Here is an 18,097-nt window from a genome sequence, read left to right as displayed (position 1 = left end):
AAAAAAAAAAAAAAAAAAAAAAAAAAAAAAAAAAAAAAAATAGCACAAGGGGAGGCCTTTTCTGTTCAATTTTGGACTAGAGAGATTTCTAAGCCCTGCAAAGGGAAGTGTTTAACATTAAAAAAAGAAGGAGGAGGAGGAGGAGGAGAAGGAGAAAAAGAAACAGTAACCCTGTCTTAGATGATTGTGGAGAAGTAATGCTTTGTACATAAACGACAGTTACTAAAAAATTATCAATAACTTAAAAACTCAATAACTTTTACTTACAGTATTTCCCTTATTTCTAAATAATACCCCTGTATTAAAAAGCCTGATATTCATTTTTTATTTTACTTTTTTTTTTTTTTTTGGTGCTGCAGGGGTTTGAACCCAGGGCCTTATGCATGCTAGGCAAACAATCTACCAACTGAGCTATATCCCCAGCCCAGGCCTGATTTTTATTTGAGTGGCTTTAAATTTACCACACCATATTTATCAAAATGGGGGTTCATAGATATTAACATTCTTCGATTTCCCACCTTCTGAATTTCACTATTTCATTGGATTGTCAATTTTTTTTTTCTTTAATGATATAAGAGATTGATTCCTAAATATAACTGGAGTCATCACAGTTCCCAGCCTGTTGTCCTCTTTATTCTTTCACACCCCAGTTCCCATATGGGGAGACTACCCAACATAATGGGAAAGCATTGGACATAAAAACAGAATAGTGTCTACACAGAGGGATCATTATTAGAGAATTGAAAGCTCTTTGGGAATCAATATAATTTATAATTATTTCTTTATACCTGTTCACAACCCAATATCATCATATTTATATTATACACACACCCACACACACACACCCCCCCTCAGGATATAATCCAATCCCCATAGGCCCTCCCAACACCATGCCCTTACGCCACTCCCATCCCTACCTACATACTCTTTTCATATAGAAACTCCAAAGAGCATTCCCTTTCTGGAGGCATCTCTTATCCTGACATTATTTTGCATTCTTATATCCATTAGTGAACAATTTCATTTCTCTCATTAAATTGTGAGCTAGCTACTTGAAGGCAGGAACCTGTCTTATCCCTGAATGCTTGGAACGTAACTAAGGGTTCCACAGAGAGTAGACAGATGCTCAGTAGCTGTTTATTGAAGAAGTGAATGCATATAAGCAAGCACTCAGGGCCTTCTGAGCTTTGAACTTTTGATTATGAGAAAGATTTATGCAACCCTTTCAGTTATCAGAAAAATACCACTCTTTTGAACATGGGTGCTTGGTATAAACTTGTCAGCTTTCTAAGTCCTATTGTTTCTGACCATAAATCATCTCTACAGTCTTTTCTTCCCCCATCTTTATATTCTTAAAAGTTCCAACTGCCAGAATCTCCTAACCAGTGTTTTCCTTAGTTGTCCTCCATCTTTCTATTTTTTTCTAATTCATCCCATCTGATCTTCTCAAGGACTTTTCCTGTATTTTTCCACTGCTATAGAACAAAATCAAGATATTTGGAACCAGAAATTCAAGTCTGCTCACCATCTGACCCAAAGCCTCTTTCCTAGTTTATTTTTTCATAATTCTGCTTCAAACAGCCTGGTATAATAATCCCCAGTTAATCTGAACATGTTGAATATATTCCTAGTTCCAGGACTGTTGCTCCAGGTATTCTCATCATCTTGTAGGTGAAATCCATTCAGTCCTAATTCTCCTCATAGATGTGATATGTCTTTCACAAAGCAGGTGAGAGCCTTCTAGAAGGACATGGCCAGTTCTACTTGAGACACTGGAGGAAGGAGATGGGTTTTCTGAGTTACGTCTCTAAAGGCAATTGGGGGAGGAACCATTCACGTGGCAAGTAAGCTAGCCTTTAATTACAAAAGAGAAGAATAGGATCAGATTTCCCCAGTGCAATATATGTTCCATGAAGGCAGCAACCAGCTAGTTTATCTTGGTCATCCCCATAACATCTCTCAGAATGCCTTGTGTACAACAGTTGACCGATAAATATTTGTTTAATGAGGATTTATCCACTATGATCTACCTCCCTCCAAACCGTTAATATGATACCTTGCATACAGTAGGTACTCAATAAATGTCAATCAAAGGAACAAAACACTTCTTAAATTTTCCATCCTTTGCTAAAGTGCAAAAGCAGGGAGAAGAACACTGTAAGATTTCAGTTGCTAAAACAAATTCTTACGAAGGAAATAATAATTAATACAAAATATGTTTATTTTGTTTACACATCAAAAATAAACTGTATATAGAAACTAGTGAAAATGTTGTATTCATATCGCCCTCTGGTGTCGGACTCTCCCAGACAATTAAAAAAAACCCTCAAGCTTAAAAGTTTTAGGAGGATTTTTACCTCTAAAAACAGAGCATCCCGCTTTCCATGATAAATACAAAATGAGCATTGGGTGAGAAGCATGGTGTCTTTCAAATTTGCTTCAGTTGTTAAGAATTGAATTCTTAACTCCAAGAAGGTATGGAGCCTCCAATACATTTGCTTAATGGAGCGAATTCTTCCTTCTGTCGAAGTCGCTGCCTCACCATGAGAGCCATTAGAGACCAATGGCATGAGGCTGCTAGTTGTGCTTCAGGCTTTGTGTATAAAAGGTGTGCTTTAAACCCAGGAAGACACAACGTTGCAACAGTAGCATAGCATGAAAAAATATTCCTTTCCCAGACTTCCTGAGCTAAGGTATTGAGTAGGTAAAGCACAAAAGTTAACAACACAGGAGCAATCTCTTCATTTGCCACTAGAGGTAGAATGGTATGCCATTGTAGCTGAAATAAAAGCATATGGCATCTTCAAAGTGACTGTTGGTACAGCAGAGAGAACCCTGAAATACACATCTTAGAAATAAAACTATATTTCTATGGCATAGTAGTAAAAAATTTCCCTTAGATGAAAACTAACAACTTGCTAGTCTTCAGGGTAATTTACAGAATTACTAAAACTTTTCCAAAAATGAAGAGCATTTTCTAAGGAAGTATTAGACCCCAAAACACAAACTAGAAACTAGATTCTGGTGTGGTTCCTTTTAAGAGTTTTGCTGTTGTTACTGTTGGTTTGCTTGTTTATCAAGCTGCTGGCCACTTAGTGCTCAATCATCCCTCATTATCACTGTCACTGTTATCATCATGACCAATGTTGATAAATATCATGAGTTTACAATATGCTATTTTATATCATTTAACTCCTCTGATCCTCACAATAATTTTAATGATATTACAATCTTATTGATTAGGAAACTAAGGCTTAATAACTTACTACAACTTCCACTGTGGGTAATTCACAGACATAGTTCTATCCCTGTCCATGGGACACTTAGCTTTTGCTCTTAATCATCATATTTACTGCCATTGGGAACCAGATCTTCCATAATTTGAGATTCCCTTGAACATGGCACCACATAGAGTGTAGTTCTGCTTTTTTCCCTCTTTTCATCTAAGTGATGAACAGAAAGGGGTTGATAGGAAAGTTTGAAAGGGTTAAGTGCTTTAAGAGAACAAAGCTAAAGAGATCAATCTCAGATGGATAAGGAACCATGAGGGAGTTAGAAGTACATTGTCTGCTAGAAGTCTCTCCTATTTTGCACTGAACGAATGGCAATAAAATAAAGAGTACTCAACTTTGGGGTGTCAAATCGATGTATTTATCTATACTATATTTGGCCAGTATTTATCACATTGTTGTTAGCACCAGAGTAGGTGCTAAACAAAATATTTACATAAAAGGTAAGTGTAAGTGCATATCCTTTCCTTAGAAAGTAAACATCGAACATTGCCTGTACAACCTTCATAGGGAAACTCACTTGATGTTTTAATCACATCTCTCATCTGAGTCTGGTACTGCACTCTTGGGCACATACATGCCCATGCACACACATGCATCTCTGTACACACTCCTTAAAGCAAACGTTCGACAATGCCAAGAGTGTACAGACTTTAGGCAAAGACTTTCAAAATGCACACCAAGATAAAGAAAAAAACTGAGTTTAAGAAATGTGCATACATAGGACTTATAGAGGTTATTTCTATATCTTACCATCTTCATTCCTGGCAATGCATGCTGTGTTACCTATGAGCAGTCTCTTTTTGGCTACAAATGTGTCCCATCTTCCATCTGTTCTTCTAGCAAGATTGCTGGCCTACTGCCACTGTAGCTACATCAGCCTTCATGATGTCATTTGACTAGATTTTCCCTGGTACCCATTTGTTTTGCTCTCCAGGTGAGAGCAGATATATATATATATATTTATATATTTATATATTTATATATATATATTTTCCCCCTCTAGTTCTCTAAGCAGGTTTTAATTTCAGTTCCCTATTAGAAAATGTCTATGTTTCCGCTCTATTTACCAAAACTTGCTGTCTGCTTTGCTGAAAACAGACTCAAAAGTTTTTTGAGTCTGAAAACAGACTCAAAAGTTCCTCAGAAACTGCTAGTTGAGCCTTCAGAAAATCAATACAGGGTCTCCATTCTCCTTTTATGATGGGTTGTGAATCAGAAATACAACACTTCCTGAATTTTCCTATATTCTTTTTAGTTTTGCTTTTCCTTCCTTCACTTACTTAATAAATATCCTGTATGCTCTATTCCAGATAACATGCTACGCCTGGGATTTTACCACTGAGCCACATGCCCAGCCCTTTGTATATTTTATTTAGAAACAGGGTCTTGCTAAGTTGCTTAGGGCCTTGCTAAGTTGATGAGACTGACTTTGAACTTGTGATCCTCCTGCCTCATCTTCCCAAGCAGCTGGGAGGCTGTACTACCATGCCCGGTGAAATTATCTAATTATCTTAATAACATATTTAAAATAGGTATTATGGTGCTGATGACTCCCATTTTATGAAGAAATGCAAAGAAAAAAATAAAGCTCAGACACTGACTTATCCAATCAGGAAGTGACAACATGGTGTTTGACCCAGGACTATCTGTTTGACCCAGGCCCAGAGGCTGTGCTCTTTCTACCATACCAGATGCTTCTCCTGGAAAGCAAGCTTAACCTAGACTGATAAAAAGAAAAACAATACCAAACTGATAGAACATTTATAGGCAAAATACCCTAATTGGTAAAATGTTAATTTCCTCTGCAGAGTTTTAAGTCCCAAACAGGATGGCATCCATGAAGCTGCAAATTGCAGAAGTTATCAAAGCTAAATTATAAAAGAATTTATCACTTAAAGTTCTTAATTTTCATAGCAATTTTTCTTGCCTAAGGATAGAATAAAAGTTGTATCAGACTTGAACGTGCACAAACTTCATTTTCAAAGGTATCACTTGAAACATTATATCACTTTAAAAAATTTTCTATAGCTTATCATTGTGTAAATAGATATAATCTATAAACTTCTGATAAAATAATAAAATTTCCACTGGTCCTTCATTCTCTAACTTGGAGAACATAGATAGCTGTCAAAATCTAAGTAAGCAGGAACTGGCCCCTAAGTCCAAAAACTGTCTCTTCATCAAATTAATGAAGAACATGTACATATGATAGCATGCATTCCCCCACTCCACACACACTCTTTTGCTTTGTTCTATATTATATCTGTTTGCATAAAATTTTGACTATTTTCCTTGAAACAGACTAGTTTAACTTAATTGTTTTCTTCAACATGTTCAAAAGACCTTAGGATATTACCAGTAATTATCAGTATGACTTAGCAAAGGAAATCCCATTGAAGAACCCATAAAACAGACTAAATGGATTTGATAGATTTTGAATTCTAAACTGTATTATACTAATTTCCAGCACAAACATATCACTTGAAAGCTTCCAAAATGCTTGTAAACCACATGATCTCATTTAGTCCTGTTACGTATTTGCAAGATAAATGATGCTAGTTTTCCAGTGTTATGGATTCTGAAACTAGGATTCTGAGAGGTTATTTAAATTGTGTGAGAAGGTATCCATAAGTGGCAGAGACAAATTTTACAGTTGTTACCCCTGCCCATCAAGCTTCCTCTGTGTCCTAACTACCCCTTCATTCTTCTATCTTTGTGGCAATGCCATGTGATTAAAGGGATGCCAGGGTTGGGCTGGGGATGTATCTCAGTGGTAGAGCATTTACCTAGCATGCACAAGGCCCTGGGTTCAATCTCCAGCACAACAAAGATAAAAAGATGAAGGCCAGAGTTAAACACATCACTTTGTCACAGGTGCTGGGGTCTCATATAGTCATCTACTCTGTTCCTGCATCCAGCTCCTTTATATCATCATGTCAATGTGAAAATGAAAGTGTTGAAACCCTCCTCCCTCCCCCACCCTCAGCAACATGGCTTTTTGCTGATTCCTCCAGATGTCCCCTGATAAAGGAATGTTAGAGACCAGGAGATATGGAATGCAATCATTGCACTTCCTTCCAAGCTTGATAGTATGATTTTATCAAATGAACTATAATTACCGAACTACCAAAATACCTATGGATACTCTCTATGTAACACTGTTCTACCATTAACAAATAGTGTGGCCTTGGGCAAATCATTCACTCTTCTTAAGCCTTGGTCCTCCAGGGAAGGAAGTGGATCAATGTATACAGACTCTATTCAAATCCCCAAATATCTATGGAAATGGTACAATTCAAAGAACATGAGTGCTCATGAGGCCAAAATATGATTAACAAATAGAATCCAATAAAATATTCACCCTTGTTTTGTATATAATGTTGCTTATTTTATCAATCCCACTGTGTTCAGTTTCTTGCAACTCAACTAGAAAGGAGAATGTAATAAAGTAATAGTAGTTCTGTGATGTTGCTAACAGGTACTCTGAATAATAAATAACTCTGCAATAGAGTTAATACTTCAAAAAAAACTTAAGTATGTCTGTTTGGATAGGACTGTATTGTGGTGTAATTACTGATTTACAAATATGGTTTGAAAAAGAAGAGACTTTGGCTGAGGATATGGCTTAGTGGCAAAATGCTTGTCTAGCATGTATGAAGCTTTGGGTTCAATCCTCAGTCCCAGAAGAGAAAAGGGGAAAAAAAGCTGAAATTTATCATAAGTGATAGAGTCCCATTTCACTTGACCAATACCTGTGCAAAACAATTTACAAGTATACTTCTTTTTTTTTTTTTTTGATATGGAGGATTGAACTCAAGGGCACTTAACCAGTGAACCACTTCCCCAGTCCATTTTACTTTTTGTTTTGAGATAGGATCTCACTGAGCTTTTTCTTCTTCTTCTTCTTCTTTCTTCTTCTTTCTTCTTCTTTCTTTCTTCTTTCTTCTTTCTTCTTTCTTCTTCCTTCTTCTTCTTCTTTTTTTTTTTTTTCCATACTGGGGATTGAACCCAGGGGCACTTAACCTGAGAGTCACATCCCCAACCCTTTTTATATATATTTTTTATTTAAAGTCAGGGCTCAGGCCTTGCTAAATCACTGAGGCTGTCTTTGAACTCATAATCCTTCAGCTTCAGCCTCCCATGGCACTGGGATTACAGGCATGTGCAATCACGTGCCCAGCTCACTAAAGCTTCTTAGGGCCTTGCTAAATCACGGAGGCTGGCATTGAACTTGTGGATCCTCCAGCCTCAGGTTTCTGTGTTGCTGGGATTACAGATGTGTGCCACCACACCCAGCTCACATGTACTTTTTAATCTATATTACCTGAAAGGACAGAAATGGCTAGTTTGTGGCCCCAGAATACTCAATTAATCTGAGTGGGGCCCCATTTTTTAACCAGTATTAACAGAATAAGGAAAACATACAAGAGAATCAAATGTTATCCCTAATACACAAGCAAATGCTTTGCCAGTAATTTCAAAGAACTTAAAACATGGCCTTGCTAAACTTTTTTTTTTTTATTATCAGTACTAAACCAAGAGTCTGAATATTAATAGAACTATTTATACAGACTGTTTCTACCTTAATGCAAATGTTTCAAATTTCTACTGCAATTTGCTCTATCTAAACATGCAGAATCCTCTAAGTTTTTCTTTACATTTGCTCAAAGTATGTGAGTTAGTTCATGAATTTTTTGCCAATTGACAAAAATTATTATTACTTATGGGGAATATAAGTTGTCTCTGTACTTATAAAGAGAGTAGATTTAGAAGGATGTTGTAGGGTCAGCCAAGTTGTGCAAACTCACTTTAATCGAGAGCTCTAATTTTGGCGGGTGATACGAAAAGTGGCAAGGACAGCAAGTCCATAACTGAGTGAAGTGGGCCCTGCAAACTAGAAATAATCATGAGACGTGGTCCATGAGTATGGCCTGCTGGGTGCACCACCTGTCCTTGCAGACGGGGACAGAACAGGACAGCAACCCATCCAGTTATATTTATGCTTATGTGGTGGCAATCTTCATTGCCTATTTTCGACATAGGAAGGCAGCACCTGCTTAAATCAAATCACTCATCCATCCCTTTTAGTTTTTAACAGGTCCAGCTCTTTATTCCTGTCCAACCTGTTTCTGGCACTCTAAGGAGCCGGGAAGGCAGGCAAGAGACCCTGGCAGCAAATTGTTTGCAGGGGACATGCAGAGCAAAGGTGTCTAAATATCTTTTTGCACTGTTATGCCATCACTTAAAGATCAATTAACTGGCTTCTGTGGCCAACTGCTGTTCAGGGACGGGTGCCATCCTGTGCACTGGGCAAACAGACACAGATGACCACCGTTCCCCATTGTTTGTCCTGTCTCTCAGGTTCCCTAAGACCATACCGATGGCACCTGTTAAAGCTGCTTCTGCTAAGCTGTTCTGCATTTGTCTGGCTGGATTTGGACTTCCTGGATCTCTGACTGAATACAAAGTGATTAGAAAGCCCAGTGTTTGGCAACAAGCACCATGGGGAGCGCGCTGTGTGTGGGTCTGTGGAGCACAATGTGTTCTTCATAACCCCATGCAGGGAGCGCCCTGCTAGATTCCCTGTGCCGTGGAGATCAAAATGGTCTCCTTTGTCGTCAGCTGTTTAACAGCAGCTGTTTAATGTAATTCCAAATGATCCGCTTGAATGAAGTTGTCATTCTTGCAGTAATCTTTAATTTAGTAAAACACATAGCTGAGCAATGTTATTTTAAATGTTATTTTAGCTTTAAAAAAAAAAAGTTTCAAGCCCTGTATTTGCCACATTGACGACAACAACAACAAATTCCAGAGAAATATAAATCAGGTAAAGGAAAAAACTAGAAATCAATATCAGCATTTCCTCACCCACGTTAGTTAAGACCTGATGTGGGAAAAGGTTGAGTAAAGCAAAGATTCAAAGCCAAAAAAGTTAGCAGAACTTTTCCATGGTTAGCCTTGCCTTCATCATTACTAAATTCAAGTTATACCTTTCTTCTGAGGAATACTTGTTATGTTAATAATAAACTCAATAACTAGGCCATAAGAAAAAAAAAACATACTTAATACATTTATTTTTTTAAGTTTTTGGACAATAGTGCAGAAATGATATAATAATGGCAAATCAATCTGCCTCCCTCCCTCCCTTCTTCTCTCCCTTTCTTCCTTCCTTCTTTCCAACTTCATTGATTGTTGTCAATCACAGTTTGCAGAGGAAGTCTGTTTACAAGGCAAAATGCCTGGCCTGTGTTCTTGGGCACTTCTGCAGTTCTCTTGTGAACAATAGAGGGCACTGATGCTTCTAATCTGGCAGACATCGCCTGAGACAGAATAGAAGCACTCTTCTGCTTGTGGCTGGCCTCCCAGCTAGTTTACCTCCGTACCACTTTCCATTTGCTATAGCCATCCCCTCTCTTCTAAGAAATCTTCCTTTATTCGTTCTCTATTAGTCTGTATTCTGCTCCCAGTTTTCAAAGCACTGCTTTAAAAAGCTGTTGCTCAGTAATAGCTCATGATCTTTTTATAACATCTCCTGGCTTTTTGGATTATGAATAGCTGTCCTCAAAGCATTTTCTTGTACCTTATTCTTCTTCTTCCTCCCCCCTCATTTAAATGCAACTTATTCCAAGATCATGCTACTGCTTAGTATCTTGGCTTAAAAAAATGAAAGTTCCATAGGCTGTGACCCTTTAAAAATATATGTTCAGACAGCTAGTGACATAGTTTACCAAATGTCACAAATTAATAAGGTGATAGGCACCATCCCACCACCTGCAGAAGAACATACTGTGATACAGTTCTTTACTAAAGAGAGCTATTTGCTTAAAAAAAAAAAAAACTCAAAGCCATAACAATTTAAACTGTTTCACTTGAATCAAATGAGATGCATCATCCATTTCCCTGATGTGCTTTCAGTAAAGAAAAGCATTCACATGAAATACCTTAGGAAAGTGCTCTGTGTTTAACCATTTTCTCACCATAAAAGCTAAAATCACCTAATCAGAAAACACTCCATCATTTTACACTGAATGGTTCATAAGAACATAAAATTCCATTTAGCACTCTAACCCGCTCTCATCATCTACCCTTTTAAAATGCTTACCCATCTTTCTCATTGCTATTCAAAGAAACAGATTTATTTCTCACCCTGGAGTTGGGAATTTTGGCATGCCAGATTGAAAATGTACCCAACACCGAGTAGTGGATGGGTTATTCTTAGTCTCCTTACATGCTTAAGAAAAAAATGGGGCAGCCAACAGTATATCTCTATAATCAAGCAAAGTTCTTTGGAAGCTATGACTTCAGCTATCGCTAGATTAGCGAGGCCACATTGTCATATTAGAAGATGACCTGGGATCACAAGTGATAGGAATTCTAGCTCCAGCAGAGGAGAGGAAGGGACAACATCTTAGGGATCCTGAGAAGGCACTGCAGAATCATTTATCATCATCATTATACTTCTGATTTAAAAGAAAACTCCAGTTACAGATATAAAAGCAACTTCTCCCAGGTCTTTGTGATTTGGAGGGGGAAAAGCAACCAGTAACGTTTGATGGGAGTCTGATGCCTCAGCCCAGCTGTGCCAACCCTTTTCATCCTTCGCTCTGACACTTTTATCTTCCCTTTCTCTGTCTGCTCCTGTGCTCTCTTGATTCTTTCCTTTTTCCCTCCCTGCCTGGGCATCAGGGTCTGGGAGTCACCAGCAGATCCTATAGACTCAAGTTACTAGTGAGGCTTTCTTCCTATATAAAGTCAAGGGAAAAGGTCTCCTTAGATGGCCAGTGCCATATTCTCTTAAGATTTACAAAACAAAATTCCAAATGGTCCTTGTTAATTTGTCTTGTGTTTTACACTGTTTATCATGTAAAGGGAAGAAAATTAAGTGGATTTCTTTCTTTCTTTTTTTTTTCCTTTTGGAAGATGGTGTTTCCATGCTGTGGCTGGGCTCTCTGGCAGCCAACAGCGCCTCTGATTAGAAGGCTACTTCATAAATTACAAACCACCAGAGTGAGAGTCATTATGTAGAATGGGCTCTGCCATCTGGTCATCCACTCTCAACATGATAAAGGCCATCATCTTTGCTCTGCGGCTTGGTTCCTTTAAGGGGCCTTGGCCACAGCACTGCAAGAAAATAGATAGGTTTTCATTTCATGTTCTTTTTGTTGTTTTTGTTTTGTTTTGTTGAGCTGAAGACGGAACCCCCAGCCCTCAGGACCTCAGGCACATACCCTACCAACTGGGCTACATTCCCAACCTTTCAAACAGTCTCATCTGGGCCCTTTGGAAGGATATGATTCCCATTTGACAGATGGGCAAACTGAGAAATAAGACTTAACTGCTTCATTTGTAATGAATTTAAGAACCAAGAAAGCAGGATTTGCTTTTGTTTCAATAGCAAAAGAGCAGAGTCCTCTTTTTCCCCTTTTCTTTCTTTACAAGGAATTTCACATACACTTCATTTCCATTTTCTGAAAGTTTCTATCAATGGAAGTTACAGGGGCAGTGACAGGAGAAAATGGATTTCTTATTGAACAGGTAGGTGCTTTATAATTCATCCCAGCTACCTCTAGGGGAAAAAAAAAAGTTTTTAGTGAAGTTGACACAATGCTAGATAAGAGCTAATTCTTTACTTTTTTGTATATTTTTTTTCCTGAAACAAAAAGGAGAAATGCTCTCCTCTTTACCTCTAGAAAGCAGTTTACAACATACTACAGGGGTTCTATTTTTTTTAGGCCTTCCCTGCACCCTAGAGTGCTTGAAATGGAAGCTAGTACCCCAAATGTCAGGCAAATATTCTACCTGGTAGAATGGTCTACATCCCTAGACCCACTATTCCCTCCCCAAAGCACTTCTAAGCATTCAAGCTAAAACTAGTGAAATCCTGATTGAGCTCAGCATGGGTTCAGTGTAATGGGAATTTTTTGAGTCTTTCACATTCCTTTCTTCTATATATGTTGTTCATATTATCATATTTTAGAAGAACCTCAGAACAATGATCAAAGAACATTTCTTCTGGAACCAGGGTCTGGGTCTCATCTTTGCCTCTTGCTAGGTATCCAGCCTTGAGCCAGTTACTCAACTTCACTATGCCTATTTCTTTCTTTAGGAAATGGGGTAACAGACACTGCTTCACTGGATTGTTGGGAAAATTAAAGGGATAAGATGGGTACAGTACAGAGAACAGAACTGTTCCAGTGAGAATCCTTTGCTGCCTTCTTATTGTTTCTTTTTTCTCTCAAGTTTCAAATTTATCAAAGTAAAAGGAAGGCAATATTAGGAAGCAAGTCTTGGGTTTTAACCAGGATGGTGTCATGGTGTCTCATTTTCATTAATCAAAATAATAGATTTGACTTTCTGTCTTTATAACCTCAGACATTACCAATTAGCATGGCCAAATGATAAACTAAAGGCAAAGGAAAACACACACACACACACACACACACACACACAGAGAATATTATCATTAATTAGAAGTTCTTATTCATACATAAACTAGTCCCTAGCAGTCTTATATTAAGAATTTAGCCAGGCATGTGCCATACGCCTGTAATTCCAGCAACTTGAGAGAATAAGGCAGGAAGATTGAAAGTTTGAGGTCAGCCTAGGCAACTAAGTGAGACCCTCAGCAACTTAGTGAGCCTCTGTCACAAAAAAATAAAAAGGGTTGAGGATGGTGGCTGAGTGGTAAAGTGCCCCTGGCTTCAATCCTCAGTACCAAAGGGGAAAACAAAATTAAAACTGGACATGTAGTCTTATAGATATGTTCATTTTTTTTTTGCATAGATGCACAGATACAACAATTCCATAGGATGCTTTAAAATAATGTTCAGACACCTTGGCCTGATCTGTAATATCAGACTCTTTTCATTATCAAAGAAGATTGGTATTTATGAGACATGGCAAAGGAAAGCCATCCAAGTGTATTTTAAAATTCACATCAACTATTTCTGCCACCCTCCTTCATAAAATAGAAAAAAGTACAAGAAAATATCAGTAAAGAAGCTAAACAACCTAATATTACCACTGATTATAGGTTTTATCAAGTCTTTGTTTTGCTTTAAAAAGTATTTTTAGTGGGCTGAGGATGTGTCTCAAGCGGTAGCGCACTCGCCTGGCATGCGTGCAGCCCGGGTTCGATCCTCAGCACCACATACAAACAAAGATATTGTGTCCGCCGAAAACTGAAATAAATAAATAAATATTAAAAGTTCTCTCTCTCTCTCTCTCTCTCTCTCTCTTTCTCTCTCTCCCCCTCCCTCCCTCCCTCCTCTATCTTTAAAAAAAAAAGTATTTTTAGTTTTACTTTTCTTGATACATAATAATAGTATAAATTTATGGGCTATGTTTTGTTTATAGACAATGTCAGGAGTGCATTTGGGCTTTCTGCACATTTATAATAGGTGTGCAAAATTGTGTATTTATATGTTCACATAGTATTGTTTTTAATATAGTGTATGTAGGTATACTTCAAATAGACTTGAAGCATACATAATTTCCTAGATGAAAAAAAAGACTATTTGAAGATACTAAAGAGCACACATTAGGACTTAGTATCAGAATCTGAGAAACACCATTGCAAATATCCCAGGACAGCGGGGGTGGGGAATTGTAAGGGAGACTAGATGTGTATGTACTGTCTACACATTTTGCAGATCAGGAATAAAAACCAGTCACCAGTGATCTCGCATGCAACATAAAGCTGGGCGTCCTGGGCTTGTGCTGCTCAGCCGTGACTCTGCTTGGTGTTATCAACTCCACCTGGCATTTGGTTATTCTACCATTGTTGCTTGAAGGCCTTTAGTCAAAAGCCATGCTGATTTTACTGCCACTTTTTTCTTCCCAACCCATAAGAGCTTTCAAAAGTAACTTAATGGGAAGCAGCTAGACATTTTAAAAGAGAAGGGAAAAAAAAATCTTCCCTTTGAAATATACTTAAACATACAAACCAAGAATGAATATGACCTTGACCCACCCTATGCATTTGTCCAAGCTGCCTAGCCCTGGGGAGTCCCTCACCCCCCAGCACTATGCTCACAGAATGTCACATAGAATCCTACCTTGGATTCACCTTTACAAAGAACAGAAATACCTGAAACTTTTACTCTGGAGTCTAGTATCTTTTCAGAATACCCAGATCACTGAAATGGTGTTTTTATTCTTTATCCCCTTGCAAAGACGACAGTCAACTTTCATTGCACAATATCCCTTTGGGGATATCTTCCTCTTGCTCCTTTAGTTCAGATTTCCCAGCAGTTTTTTTTAAAAAAAAAATCCTCCTCTGAATTCCATATAGAGACAATGAATTAGACCTAAGCTACTGTTGTGATTATTTGGAGAAAACTATTCAGCCTTCTGTATCTAGACATATATTTCAATTCCTAATTTAGGATTTTATTCCTTAGCAGCTAAGTCAGTAGAGCCAGGCAAAAGAGAAAGAACTCACATGTAGCCATTTTAGCCACATTTTAATCAAGTTGTGAAAAGGTTTGGTGGGGAACTTTGAAAGTAATGGATCACATGAACTTTCTCAATGATTTGTGGATTTCACTCTCAAATGTTCCTTTCCTATTTCAGCTCCATTATAATGGATAATTGAGAACTGACTACACAGATGGGGAATGCATCCATCCATTCATTCAACAAATATTTCAAGATGATGACAGGGACATCAAATTTGCTAACATGTAACCAGGCCTCCTTAAAAGAGGTAGATTATGACAATATGGAAGAAGGATAGAAGAGCCTGAGTGTTTATAAATTTTAGGCATTCCATAAACATAATTACAAATAACAATGAAGAGAAGGAGGCTGCATAAAGAATATATTATGGGGTCCACAACAATTCACATCTTTATCCTATCTTCTATTTTCTATGATTGCAATAAGATATTCTTAATGAAATTTGATTTTATATTATTCAAATCTGCAAATGGATGAATTTTTGATGTTTTAAAATTTCCCAAATTATAGTTTTATATTAAACCACATTCCTTGTAGAATAGTAGCAAGTTGTGCGATTTGCCTTTGAAGCAGAAATTAATTTTATAATTGAAGTCATGGTTTTACTTCATTCCACCCAGACCAGTACCTAAATCCTGGAGCCTCCAAAACTCAGATACTTCATGTTATATTATGAAAAAAGGAACATTTGACTTCATAGATAACTAAATGAATTATCAAAGTAATTGTACCATTTATTTATTTATTTATTTATTGAGATAGGGTGTCAATAAGTTGCCCAGGCTGGTTTTGAACTCTTGGACTCAAGTATCCTCCTATCTCAGCCTCTCTAGCAGCAGGTACTATAGGCACATTCCAACATGCCTGCCTTGCATCCTATATCCTTTATACAGAATTTTTATCCTGTATGGTTAATTATATGTATGTATACATAATATATATTTACATGCATACATATATGTTTTATTATACTGAATAGTATCTACATAGTTGTTGATGAAAATGAAATTCCTGTTTTACTTATATTCACCTTACTTGGTCTCCACATATTAGGAAAGAATGACATTTGACTCATCACATGCTTTTAATCCCCTAAACCCCAGCCTCCAAACTCTGTAGATTTTCAGTGGCTGGATCAGAGCAGATATTCAGATGTTTATAGAACTGAAACATCTCTCTTTAGTACAGATGGTTATTAACAGAGACAATAAAGAATAGCATGCAATTTTATGCTCAGGATTTACTTTGTAACATAAGATATTGAAACTATTTTCAACTTCTTCTATACCAGGGACCATTTGCATTTGCTCATATCAAGAATTCTAGTTAAATAAGCAGCACTGTACCCCTGGGTGACAGATCCCTAATAGGAATAATCCAGAGAAGCCACCTAACCCCAGCCCATTGCAGGTTACAGGCAATCTAACAAGACTAACTTGCCCCACAAAACCAAAGCAGTTAAGATTCCCAAGTGATGTACATTCCAAATACTCTGATGTACCCCAGATAAATCTAACTTCCTGTTGCCAGATCTAAAAGAAGTCTGTGTACTTTAATTTTCTCATCTGAAAAATGGAGATGCTATCTGCTCTATTTACTTACAGGCATGTGTGGAAAGAGATACAATAAAATGGAAAGCTCAGACATTCAATAAAATCCATTTTTCCCCAACCCTATCAAAATGGAACTACTAGGGGGAAAAAAGTAATATATAAATATTGGGTATTTTTTTTCAGCTTTGTGTGTGTGTGTGTGTGTGTGTGTATTCTAATAGGTGGACAGGTTCACAAGTCCTGGCATAAAGAAAATACCTGAGGGTGGAGGAATTTTAACTTGTAAGGAATCCCTAGTCATTCTCTCATATCACCACAACCTGCACACAACAGGAACATCAAAAAGAGGAATTTGTACCTATCAGAAACCAAGAAAATCATGTTTTTCCTGTCTCTTAGATGTAGCCCTTTGAATGGGTCTTGAGAGAGCTTCTTTCCCCACTTGGGCACTGTGAGAAAGATCCTTCTAGATCCTTAAGAAGAGGAAAAGGCAAGGGAGGGGAGGTATAGGCAAGATTTCCAAAGATCATGAACTTGCACATCTCTAAAAAAGCCAGTATTTATCTCAAAAAATTAAAGAGTATAATAATGACAAGTGAAATAACATAAAGCTTAAACCAGAAGGCTCTTCATACTTCCATTACAATCTGCTGTCACTTAAATGGTGCCCAACAATTTTCCATGCTAAGAATGGTCATCATTAATCTTGAAAATATCTTTAGGGCCCACCAAGAAGTGCATGTATTAGAGTATACATTGAAAACTATGATCATGAACTCATTTCTTACAACTGTTCAGATTTCTGGGGCATCCACCCACACCTCCCCTATACCCCAAAGGGAGTATACAAAAAAATTCCTAAACTCACCCTCCCTCCTCAGACAGGCAAATCCACAGCTTCCTGAACTCCCATCTAAAGGTTGTCACTGCAACTTTTTTGCCATGCTTTGCTCCAAAAAAATTTCACTAATTCCAACTGTAAATCTTTATTATAAAGATTTCCTTTTCCTAAGCAGTAATTCTCTCTGCTCTGGTGGGGAGAGGAATGATTTGTTTTTTTCGTTACTGGTTATTTATTAGATATCTACTCTAGATTAGTCCTGGTTGAGTGACATCCTAAATGGCTCCATTCCCCAGCAGTACTCTACTTCTGATGGGAGACTGACAACCTCTACTTAGAATGTCTTTCATGGTACACAATGAAGTGTAAAACTGCTGTGAAAAAGCCCATGTTTCAAAACAAACCATCTCTATAATAAGCACTTAAAACACTTTTCATTAATATATTTCTTTGTGTATAAAACAAAAGCTTAATGCTGCAACATGGCCTTTGACAATTTTTTAAAAAAATAAACACTATTTCAATTTTGAGCTAGACTGCAATATTGAAAATGCGAGCAAGGCTTATTTGGAATTTTACCCATATACACCCTTAATACTGGTGCAAATCGTGTTGTTTCTGACCAAAATATTAAAGTTCAATAAAAATGCAAAGGCAAAAGCATGAATTAGTAAATACAGAATCTCACAACCTTTCCATCCCAGGTATTAGCAAATACCTTTGGTCTAGAGAGATACAGTCCTGTCTAATCCTTATCTGAATTTGCAATTAAGACTTCAGAGCTACAGATATCTGTACACAGTTCTGTACACCGTTCTGCTCTCTTAATTTTAAATGACTGGATCCAAATCAAATCAGGCTTCAAATACATTGAAAAGTAAATGTCTAATGTCTAATTGCACTAATACATAGTACTCTTTAATATAGTTAATGCTTAGTGCTGGCTTTAG

At 37.4% G+C, this 18,097-nt stretch overlaps 1 protein-coding gene across 26 annotated transcripts in view; it reads right to left on the bottom strand.

The window, feature by feature from the left end:
- The window catches only part of Esrrg (estrogen related receptor gamma), a 592,284-nt gene that overhangs the window by 240,808 nt on the left and 333,379 nt on the right, over nt 1–18,097 (bottom strand). The gene's annotated exons all lie outside the window — the stretch shown is intronic.

Source organism: Marmota marmota, unplaced genomic scaffold (assembly GCF_001458135.2).
Source record: "Marmota marmota marmota unplaced genomic scaffold, marMar, whole genome shotgun sequence".
NCBI classification, from domain to species: domain Eukaryota; kingdom Metazoa; phylum Chordata; class Mammalia; order Rodentia; family Sciuridae; genus Marmota; species Marmota marmota.
The sequence above is the reverse complement of the archived record's forward strand: the minus strand, read 5'-3'. Positions and strand labels throughout refer to the sequence as shown.